Consider the following 8,954-nt stretch of genomic DNA (forward strand, 5'->3'; position numbering starts at 1 on the left):
TTAAAGCATAGAGGGTTAAATAGTAACAGGAAACTGTCGGCGAACGAAAAATTCATTTCCAAATTTATTAGATGTTTTCCTAAATATAAAGATCGATAGGCTGGAATTTTCTGGATTATGGCCTAATTAAGGCAAAAATATATATATTTTTACTTGAAGAACAAATATCAGAGCATAGTCAGTGAGTTATAGAATAATAAGAGTGTGGTATTTCATTGTATAACAAGAGATAGTCCATGGAAGCGATAATAGACGTAGTTTTACACAAAATAACGTCCAAAAACAGCCGTTGAGTCAAACGGCAAATGTTGACGTTCTTTTTAAGAGGACAGGTTGTCGTGAGACACATCTGTAGCGTTCGAGTACCCAAACGGAGACCCCGCAGCCGCTCGGCACTCAAAACGTTGTAACGATGATGCAGCATCGTACCAAACCTCGCGAACACCGAGGCGTGCTCCGCCTCGGGAAAAGTCAAAGGCACCCCCGGCCACACACTAACAAAGATCAGGTGGCCCCACGGATCAGAGATGGCCACCAATAGAGCTATCCTCAGTAAACTTGTGGATTTTACCTAGACTTTCACTCTACCCTAGACATAACGTTTTGACCCCTGGTGGCTTTTTGATGACTGATGGAACGCTTCGATACATAAATCCCAGTGTTCTATTTGCCTTATTATGAACATTCATGCATCATTGATGGAACCAAAATAATAGTTTCCTGTGACATATTTTCAAAATCCTTTACAAAGGACAAATTTTACTGTCAGGTACTGTCAATAATCTTTAAATCCACTAAATGTTTATCTTGTGATATAACCATCACAATAATCAGTCTAAATGGTGAAAATGATCAATCCATGATCATTGTCGACACCCTGACTGGGAGGAAGGGGCCGACGCCGGTGGTGCAGAAACGATCAATACCTGATCACCCGTGTTGACATCAGAGGCAGGCTAGAATTCGTCCATAATAATGCATATTAAAAGTAGTGAGAGTGAACACATGTACCCAGAGATTTGACACGCTTCCATCATCATTTAATCCTTATTACTGTTACAAGTATCCATCCTACAGCAAACACTACTAGAAATTCAATTAACATCAAGCTGCCTTACTTCCATAAAAAATACTGAGCATATCTCCCGAGAGATCATACTGTCTGACAACTTGCTAGATAAGGCTCCGTTTCTCAATTTAGGATAAGTTATTAATTGTTTTAGAACGTAGATTGGCCAATAGTATGCTTTATGGCATTAATACAGCACATCAAGGATCCAACAAGAATGAGAGGAGAGGATGAACCAGCAATGCTTGATCTGATATTTACCCTAAATGAGTGGGATATAAGGGAAGTCAAGATGGAAGCACTCTTGGGAATGAGTGATCACAGTGTATTGAACTTTGAGTACCTGGTAGAGCTCGGATTTCCCCCCCCCCCCACCCCCCCGGAAAAGAACTAGGAAACAAAAGGCTGGCACACCGAAAGGGAAATTATGAGGAGATGAGAAGCTTCCTAAGGGAAATACCTTGGGACACAGTCCTCAGAGCTAAGTCTGTACAAGATATGATGGACTATGTCACCCAAAAGTGTCAGGAGGCAGTAGGCAGATACATCCCGGCCCAAAAGGAAAAATCTGAGAAACAAAAGAAGAATCCATGGTATAATAGGGCATGTATGGAAGCAAAGAAACTGAACAAAAGGGCATGGAGGAACTTCCGGAATAACAGAACACCAGAAAGCAGAGAGAGATACCAGAGAACCAGAAATGAGTATGTCAGGGTGAGAAGAGAAGCAGAGAAAAGTTTTGAAAATGATATAGCAAACAAAGCCAAGACAGAACCAAAGCTACTCCACAGTCACATCAGAAGGAAAACAACAGTGAAAGAACGGGTAGTGAAACTTAGAACAGGCGAGGACAGCTATACAGAGCATGACAAAGAGGTGTGTGATGAACTCAACAAGAGGTTCCAAGAGGTCTTCACAACAGAACAAGGTGAGGTCACTGTGCTAGGAGAAAGGGACGTAAACCAGGCGGCCTTGGAAGAGTTTGAAATTACGAGAGAGGAGGTCAAGAGACACCTGCTGGATCTGGATGTTAGAAAGGCTGTTGGTCCAGATGGGATCTCGCCATGGGTACTGAAAGAGTGTGCAGAGGCCCTTTGCTTGCCACTCTCCATAGTGTATAGTAGGTCACTGGAGACAGGAGACCTACCAGAAATATGGAAGACGGCGAATGTGGTCCCAATATACAAAAAGGGCGACAGGCAAGAGGCACTGAACTACAGGCCAGTATCCTTGTTTTGTATACCATGCAAGGTGATGGAGAAGATCGTGAGAAAAAACCTGGTAGCACATCTGGAGAGAAGGGACTTCGTGACAAATCGACAACATGGGTTCAGGGAGGGTAAATCTTGCCTGACTGGCTTAATAGAATTCTATGACCAGGTGACACAGATTAAGCAAGAAAGAGAGGGCTGGGCGGACTGCATTTTCTTGGATTGTCGGAAAGCCTTTGACACAGTACCGCATAAGAGGCTGGTACATAAGCTGGAGAGACAGGCAGGTGTAGCTGGTAAGGTGCTCCAGTGCATAAGGGAGTACCTAAGCAATAGGAAGCAGAGAGTTACGGTGAGGGGTGAGACCTCTGATTGGCGTGAAGTCACCAGTGGAGTCCCACAGGGCTCTGTACTCGGTCCTATCTTGTTTCTGATATATGTAAATGATCTCCCGGAGGGTATAGATTCATTTCTCTCAATGTTTGCGGATGATGCCAAAATTATGAGAAGGATTAAGACAGAAGAGGACTGTTTGAGGCTTCAAGAAGACCTAGACAAACTGAAGGAATGGTCGAACAAGTGGTTATTAGAGTTCAACCCAACCAAATGTAATGTAATGAAGATAGGTGTAGGGAGCAGGAGGCCAAATACAAGGTATCATCTGGGAGAGGAAATCCTTCAGGAGTCAGAGAAAGAAAAAGACTTGGGAGTTGATATCACACCAGACCTGTCTCCTGCAGCACATATCAAGAGGATAACATCAGCGGCATATGCCAGGCTGGCCAACATACGAACGGCATTCAGAAATTTGTGTAAAGAATCATTCAGAACTTTGTATACCACATATGTCAGGCCAATTCTGGAGTATGCAGCCCCAGCATGGAGTCCATATCTAGTCAAGGATAAGACTAAACTGGAAAAGGTTCAAAGATTTGCCACCAGACTAGTACCTGAGCTGAGAGTTATAAGCTACGAGGAGAGATTGTGGGAATTAAACCTCACTTCGCTGGAAGACAGAAGAGTTAGGGGGACATGATCACTACATTCAAGATTCTCAAGGGAATTGATAGGGTAGATAAAGACAGGCTATTTAACACAAGGGGCACACGCACAAGGGGACACAGGTGGAAACTGAGCGCCCAAATGAGCCACAGAGATATTAGAAAGAACTTTTTTAGTGTCAGAGTGGTTGAGAAATGGAATGCATTAGGAAGTGATGTGGTAAAGGCTGACTCCATACACAGTTTCAAGTGTAGATATGATAGAGCCCAATAGGCTCAGGAATCTGTACACCTGTTGATTGACGGTTGAGAGGCGGGACCAAACAGCCAGAGCTCAACCCCCGCATACACAACTAGGTGAGTACATCCATATATAAATTGAGAGTCGTTAGGCAGCGAGGCAATGCCCCATCATCTAGTAAGTTCTGACTTTATCTTTACAGCGACTGAACCTCTTCTATTGCTGAATCTTTCAGGTATATATTTCCTTTGCACATTGACATGTACATTATTCTTATATAATTTTACCCTGTTGTGAGTACTAGCACATTCTGATTATTGCCTGCTACAATATTGCCAGAGGTCGGCTAGACAGTAAATGTTGAACAGATCCTTGATCATGAACCTTACCAGTGTTTGCAGTCATAGAGCTGTTTATCAATTAATCCTTGTAAAATTACAAGCAAAATATGTAGAAATACACACAGGTATATTGTGGTTCTGCAATCAATGAGCCAGCTCAGCCTTAAGGACCCTACCTGCTACGGGCTATTACCAGCATCAAGGACATAGAGGAGTGGGCCTTACAACCCAGCATAGGAACTGTACTTTCAGCTAAGAGAGAGTTTACTTGTGTTACATTTTTATGAATTAAATTAATAAAACAAAAATAGTTGGAATGAAGGGGAAAGAGGAGGAGGAAGGTGTAGAAAGGCACGAAGGAAGGAAGGAAGGAAGGAAGGAAGGAAGGAAGGAAGGAAGGAAGGAAGAAAGGGAGAAAGGAAGAATGGAAGGAAGGAAGGGAGGAAGGAAGGAAGAATGGAAGGAAGGAAGGAAGGAAGGAAGGAAGGAAGGAAGGAAGGAAGGAAGGAAGGAAGGAGGGAAGGAAAGAAGGAAGAAAGGAAGGAAGGAGGAGGAGGCAGAGGAAGGTGAAGAAAGGAAAGAACGAAGAAATGAAAGGAGGAGGAAGGAAGGAAGGAAGAAGTATGAGGGTGATCATGAAGGAAGGAAGATGTAGGAAGGAAGGAGGAGGAAGGTGAAGGAAAGAAGATGTAGAAAGAGAAAGGTGAAGGAAGGATGGAAGAATGTGAAGGAAGGATGGAAGAATGTGAAGGAAGGATGGAAGAATGTGAAGGAATGTGATGAAAGGAATGAGGACGACGAGGAAGAAAGTAGGGGAAGAAGAAGAAAGGTGGAGGAAAGGAAGAATAGGAAGGAAGGAAAAGGAAGTGGAAGAATAAGAGAGGATGGAAGGACGAGGAGGAGGAAAGTGAAGGAAGGATGGAGACGGAGAAAGATGAAGGGGGGATAGAGGAGGAGGAAAGTGAAGGAAGGAAGGAGAAGAAGAAAGGTGAAGGAAGAATGAAAGAAGATGGATAAATGTGAAGGAAGGAAGAATGAAGAGGACGAAGAAGGATCAGAACGAAGTTGGAGGAAGGGAGGAGTAGGAAGGATGGAGGAGCAGGAGGCGGAATAATACAAAAGGAAGGAGTAGGAGGAGGAGGAACGTTGTAGAAGGAACGAGGAGGAGGAAGGAAACGTAGCAATAAAGAGAAGGATGGAAAGATAAACAGGAAGGGGAAGGGATAAAAGAGGAAGGGATGAAAGAGGAAGGTGAATGAAGCTGGAAGGTGAATAAAGGAAGGAGGAGGAGAAGGAAGGAAGGAGGAGGATATGGAAGGTGGAGGAAGGACGGAGATGGAATGAAGGAGGAAGAGTTGGAAGGTGAAGGACGGAAAAGGGAGGAGAAGGAGGAGGAATGTGAAGAAAAGAAGAGTTGGAAGAGGATGGGGAAGGAAGGAAGGAGGAGAAGGACGGTGAAGGAAGGAAAAGGGAGGAGGAATGTGAAGAAAAAAAGAGGTTGGGGAAGGAAGGAAGGAGGAGGAGGAAGGTGAATGAATGAAATATAAGGAGGAGGAAAGTAAAGGAAGGAAGGTGGAGAATCATGAAGGTAAATGCAGGAAGGAGGAAGAAAAGATGTAAGTTAAAAAGAGGAGGGGGGAAGGAAGGAGGAGTAGGAGGAAGGTGGAGGAGGGAAGGAGGAGGTCGAAGAAAGGAAGGAGTAAGGAAAGTGAAGGAAGGAAGAGAAGAAGGAAGTGAAAGGAAAGAAGATGAAGGTGGAGGAAGGTGAAAGAAAGTAGGAGGAAGCAGAAAATTAGCGGCCTAATTTAAAACTGTGTTGTGAATACTTATTATTGAATTGTACTCCTCAGGATACAAACGAATGACTTTTGCCGTTAACGAGTCAAGAAATTCTCCAACAACAAACTAAGTTAATTGCCCGAGGGGTTGACTTAAGTGAACTATCTTTCTTTTTACAAATAAGCACTATACTTGCATCCCTCATTCAGTGCAGTTTACTACTCGACACTGATGATTTAAAAATATGTATCCGTGCTAACTCCACCAATCTTAGCTATATCAAACCTTACCCTCCCTCTTCATTATATCTCTAATAGCTCTGTTCTCACTGAATTCCTCCTAACTCTAATCCCTCAGAATTCTTATACTTCTTGAGTCTATGTTTTCTAACTTTAGTCCCTAAATTTATTCTCTCCCATCTCTATATCTCTCGGCTCTGTGTTTCCTTTATTTTTCCTCCTGTGTCTGTTGTAACTCTCTTTATTACTCAAGCTCTACTAACTTTTGTGAACTCTGTTTTTCCAAACCATATATGTGCTTATCCTGCTCTACTAACTATCCTTTCTAATCCTATGTACTTTCCTCTAATAATAATCTAACTCTCCTCAATCTATTCCTCATTAATTGACCTGTTAATAGATTTCGATGCCAATTCAATTTAAAACACTTTTAAAAAATTAATTAGAGCGCAAAAATATATTAACAATATAAATTGATTATTCAAAGAATGAAGACCAAAATATATAAGCCTGTGCTGATGACCAAACCACACACCCGAAGATGAGGATACGACGACGTTTCGGTCCGTCCTGGCCGAAACGTCGACGTTTCGGTCCGTCCTGGCCGAAACGTCGTCGTTTCGGCCAGGACGGACCCATTATCAAATCGACTTAATAATAGTCCAAGACGGAGGAAAATGTCGTCGTCTTCTTATCTTCTGGCGTCTTGATGGGTCACCATATCTTCAGCAACATTATTGTGATTCATCGTCTGCATATAATACTGTAACTAAAGCATCTTTATCGGGAATTAGAATATTTAAAATTGGGAACGATATCTAGAAAAAAGTTATCGTATTACCTTAAGGGACAAAAAGAAGAGATTATACAAAAAAAAATATATAACGTGATTCTGTGGGCACGAAAAATAAACTCCAAAGTTCAAGGAAATGATGATAACAACAACAAAATAAGTGTTGTTGTTGCCAAAACCAAAACACGTCCCTACACGCAACTACACCACGCCACTACTGGCCCCCTACACGCCACTACACACCCTTTATACGCCACAACAACACAATGCCAACACACGCCCCTACACAACCATACACGCCCTGCACAACCATACACGCCCTACACAACCATACATGCCCCTACACAACCATACACGCCCCTACACAACCATACATGCCCCTACACAACCATACACGCCCCTACACAACCATACACGCCCCTACACAACCATACACGCCCCTACACAACCCTAAACACCACTACATCACGCCACTACACGCCCCTCCACGCCACTACATGCCCCTCCACGCCACTACATGCCCCTCCACGCCACTACATGCCCCTCCACGCCACTACATGCCCCTCCACGCCACTACATGCCCCCTACATGCCACTACACGCCCCTACACACCCTACACGCCACAACTCCATGCCACTACACGTCAACTCACGCCACTACACGCCCCTACACAACCCTGTACGCCACTACACGCCACTACACACCACAACACGCCCCTTCATAACCCTGTACGCCACTACACGCCACTACACACCACAACACGCCCCTACACAACCCTGTACGCCACTACACACCACAACACGCCCCTACACAACCCTGTACGCCACTACACGCCACTATACCCCAATGCACAACCCTGTACACCACTATATGCCACTGCACAACCCTGCACGTCACTACACGCCCCTACGCATCCCTGCACGCCACTGCACACCCTTGCACACCACAACTCTACACGCCCGTACATAACCCTACACGCCACTACACAACCTTACACGCCACTACACAACCTTACACGCCCTAACACGCCACAACACGCCCCTACACACCGCAACACGCCCCTACACACCGCAACACGCAACTACACGCCCCTACACAACCCTAGACGCCACTACACCACGCCAACACACGCCTCTACATGCCTCAACACGCCACTACACGCCACAACATGCCACTATACGCCACTACATGCCACATCACGCCACTACACGCCCCTACACACCCTAAATGCCACAACACCCAGCAAGTAAATAAGTAATTATCAAAAAGAAGGCACCAAACTGGGAAAGTTATGTAGTGCCATATAATGTGCGGGATAATCAGAGGGCGGTAAATATCACCAAGGACGCCAATACGGGAACAGAAACGCATAAAGCGAACGATATGAAAAGTATCCGTGTCACCGAGAATACTACCAAGAGACAAGCGACCGCGGAGGACGGTCCGAAAAAGAGACACATGCTCGTCCCAGAAGTCAGGACATTCAACAAGGATATGCAGGACCGTAAGAGGGACAATGCAAGTAGGACAATAAGGAGCAGGGCGATGCTCCATCAAGTGACCATGAGTTAAGCGAGTATGGCCAATACGCAACCTCGCCAGAGCTGTTTCCCCATCGCCAGTTACGGTGGCAGGAGGACAGCCATGAGGACACAGAACCTTTAGGAGAATGTAGTTTGTTACCAGTAACAGACGACCAACAAGCCTGCCAACGGGTAAGGATGGAGGAATGGATAACCGTGTAAAAGTCGGAATAAGGAATACTTTTACGAGAGATGGGACATGAGCGGACTGCTTCCCTGGCGGCAGCATCCGCACGCTCATTTAAAAGCGACACTAATATGGCTGCGAATCCAACAAAACTCAACCGACTTAAATTTACTGTGAACAAGAAATAGCCAATGCTGGATCTCGACAACCACTGGATGAACCGGATTAAAGGACCTGAGAGCCATGAGGGCACTACGAGAGTCAACAACAACTACAAAGGAAGAGTGACAACGAGAAAGCAGGAGACGAAGAGCATAGAGAATAGCATATATATATATAAGTGTGATCAGGAAAAACAACAGAGTAGCCAACACTGTCTGCAGACTTAGACCCATCAGTGAAGACTGAAACGGAGTACGAGTGAGAAGAAAAGTGCTCAAGGAAAAGGCGTTTTAGACCCGTAGGAGTGGCAAAAGCTATAGTGATGTGGGTCAAGGATGAACAAAACTGCGGAAGGGGGACTCTCCACGGGGTAAAGAAGGAACAACACGAGAAGAAATATTAGAAATA

Source organism: Procambarus clarkii, chromosome 16 (genome assembly GCF_040958095.1).
Source record: "Procambarus clarkii isolate CNS0578487 chromosome 16, FALCON_Pclarkii_2.0, whole genome shotgun sequence".
Classification (NCBI taxonomy): domain Eukaryota; kingdom Metazoa; phylum Arthropoda; class Malacostraca; order Decapoda; family Cambaridae; genus Procambarus; species Procambarus clarkii.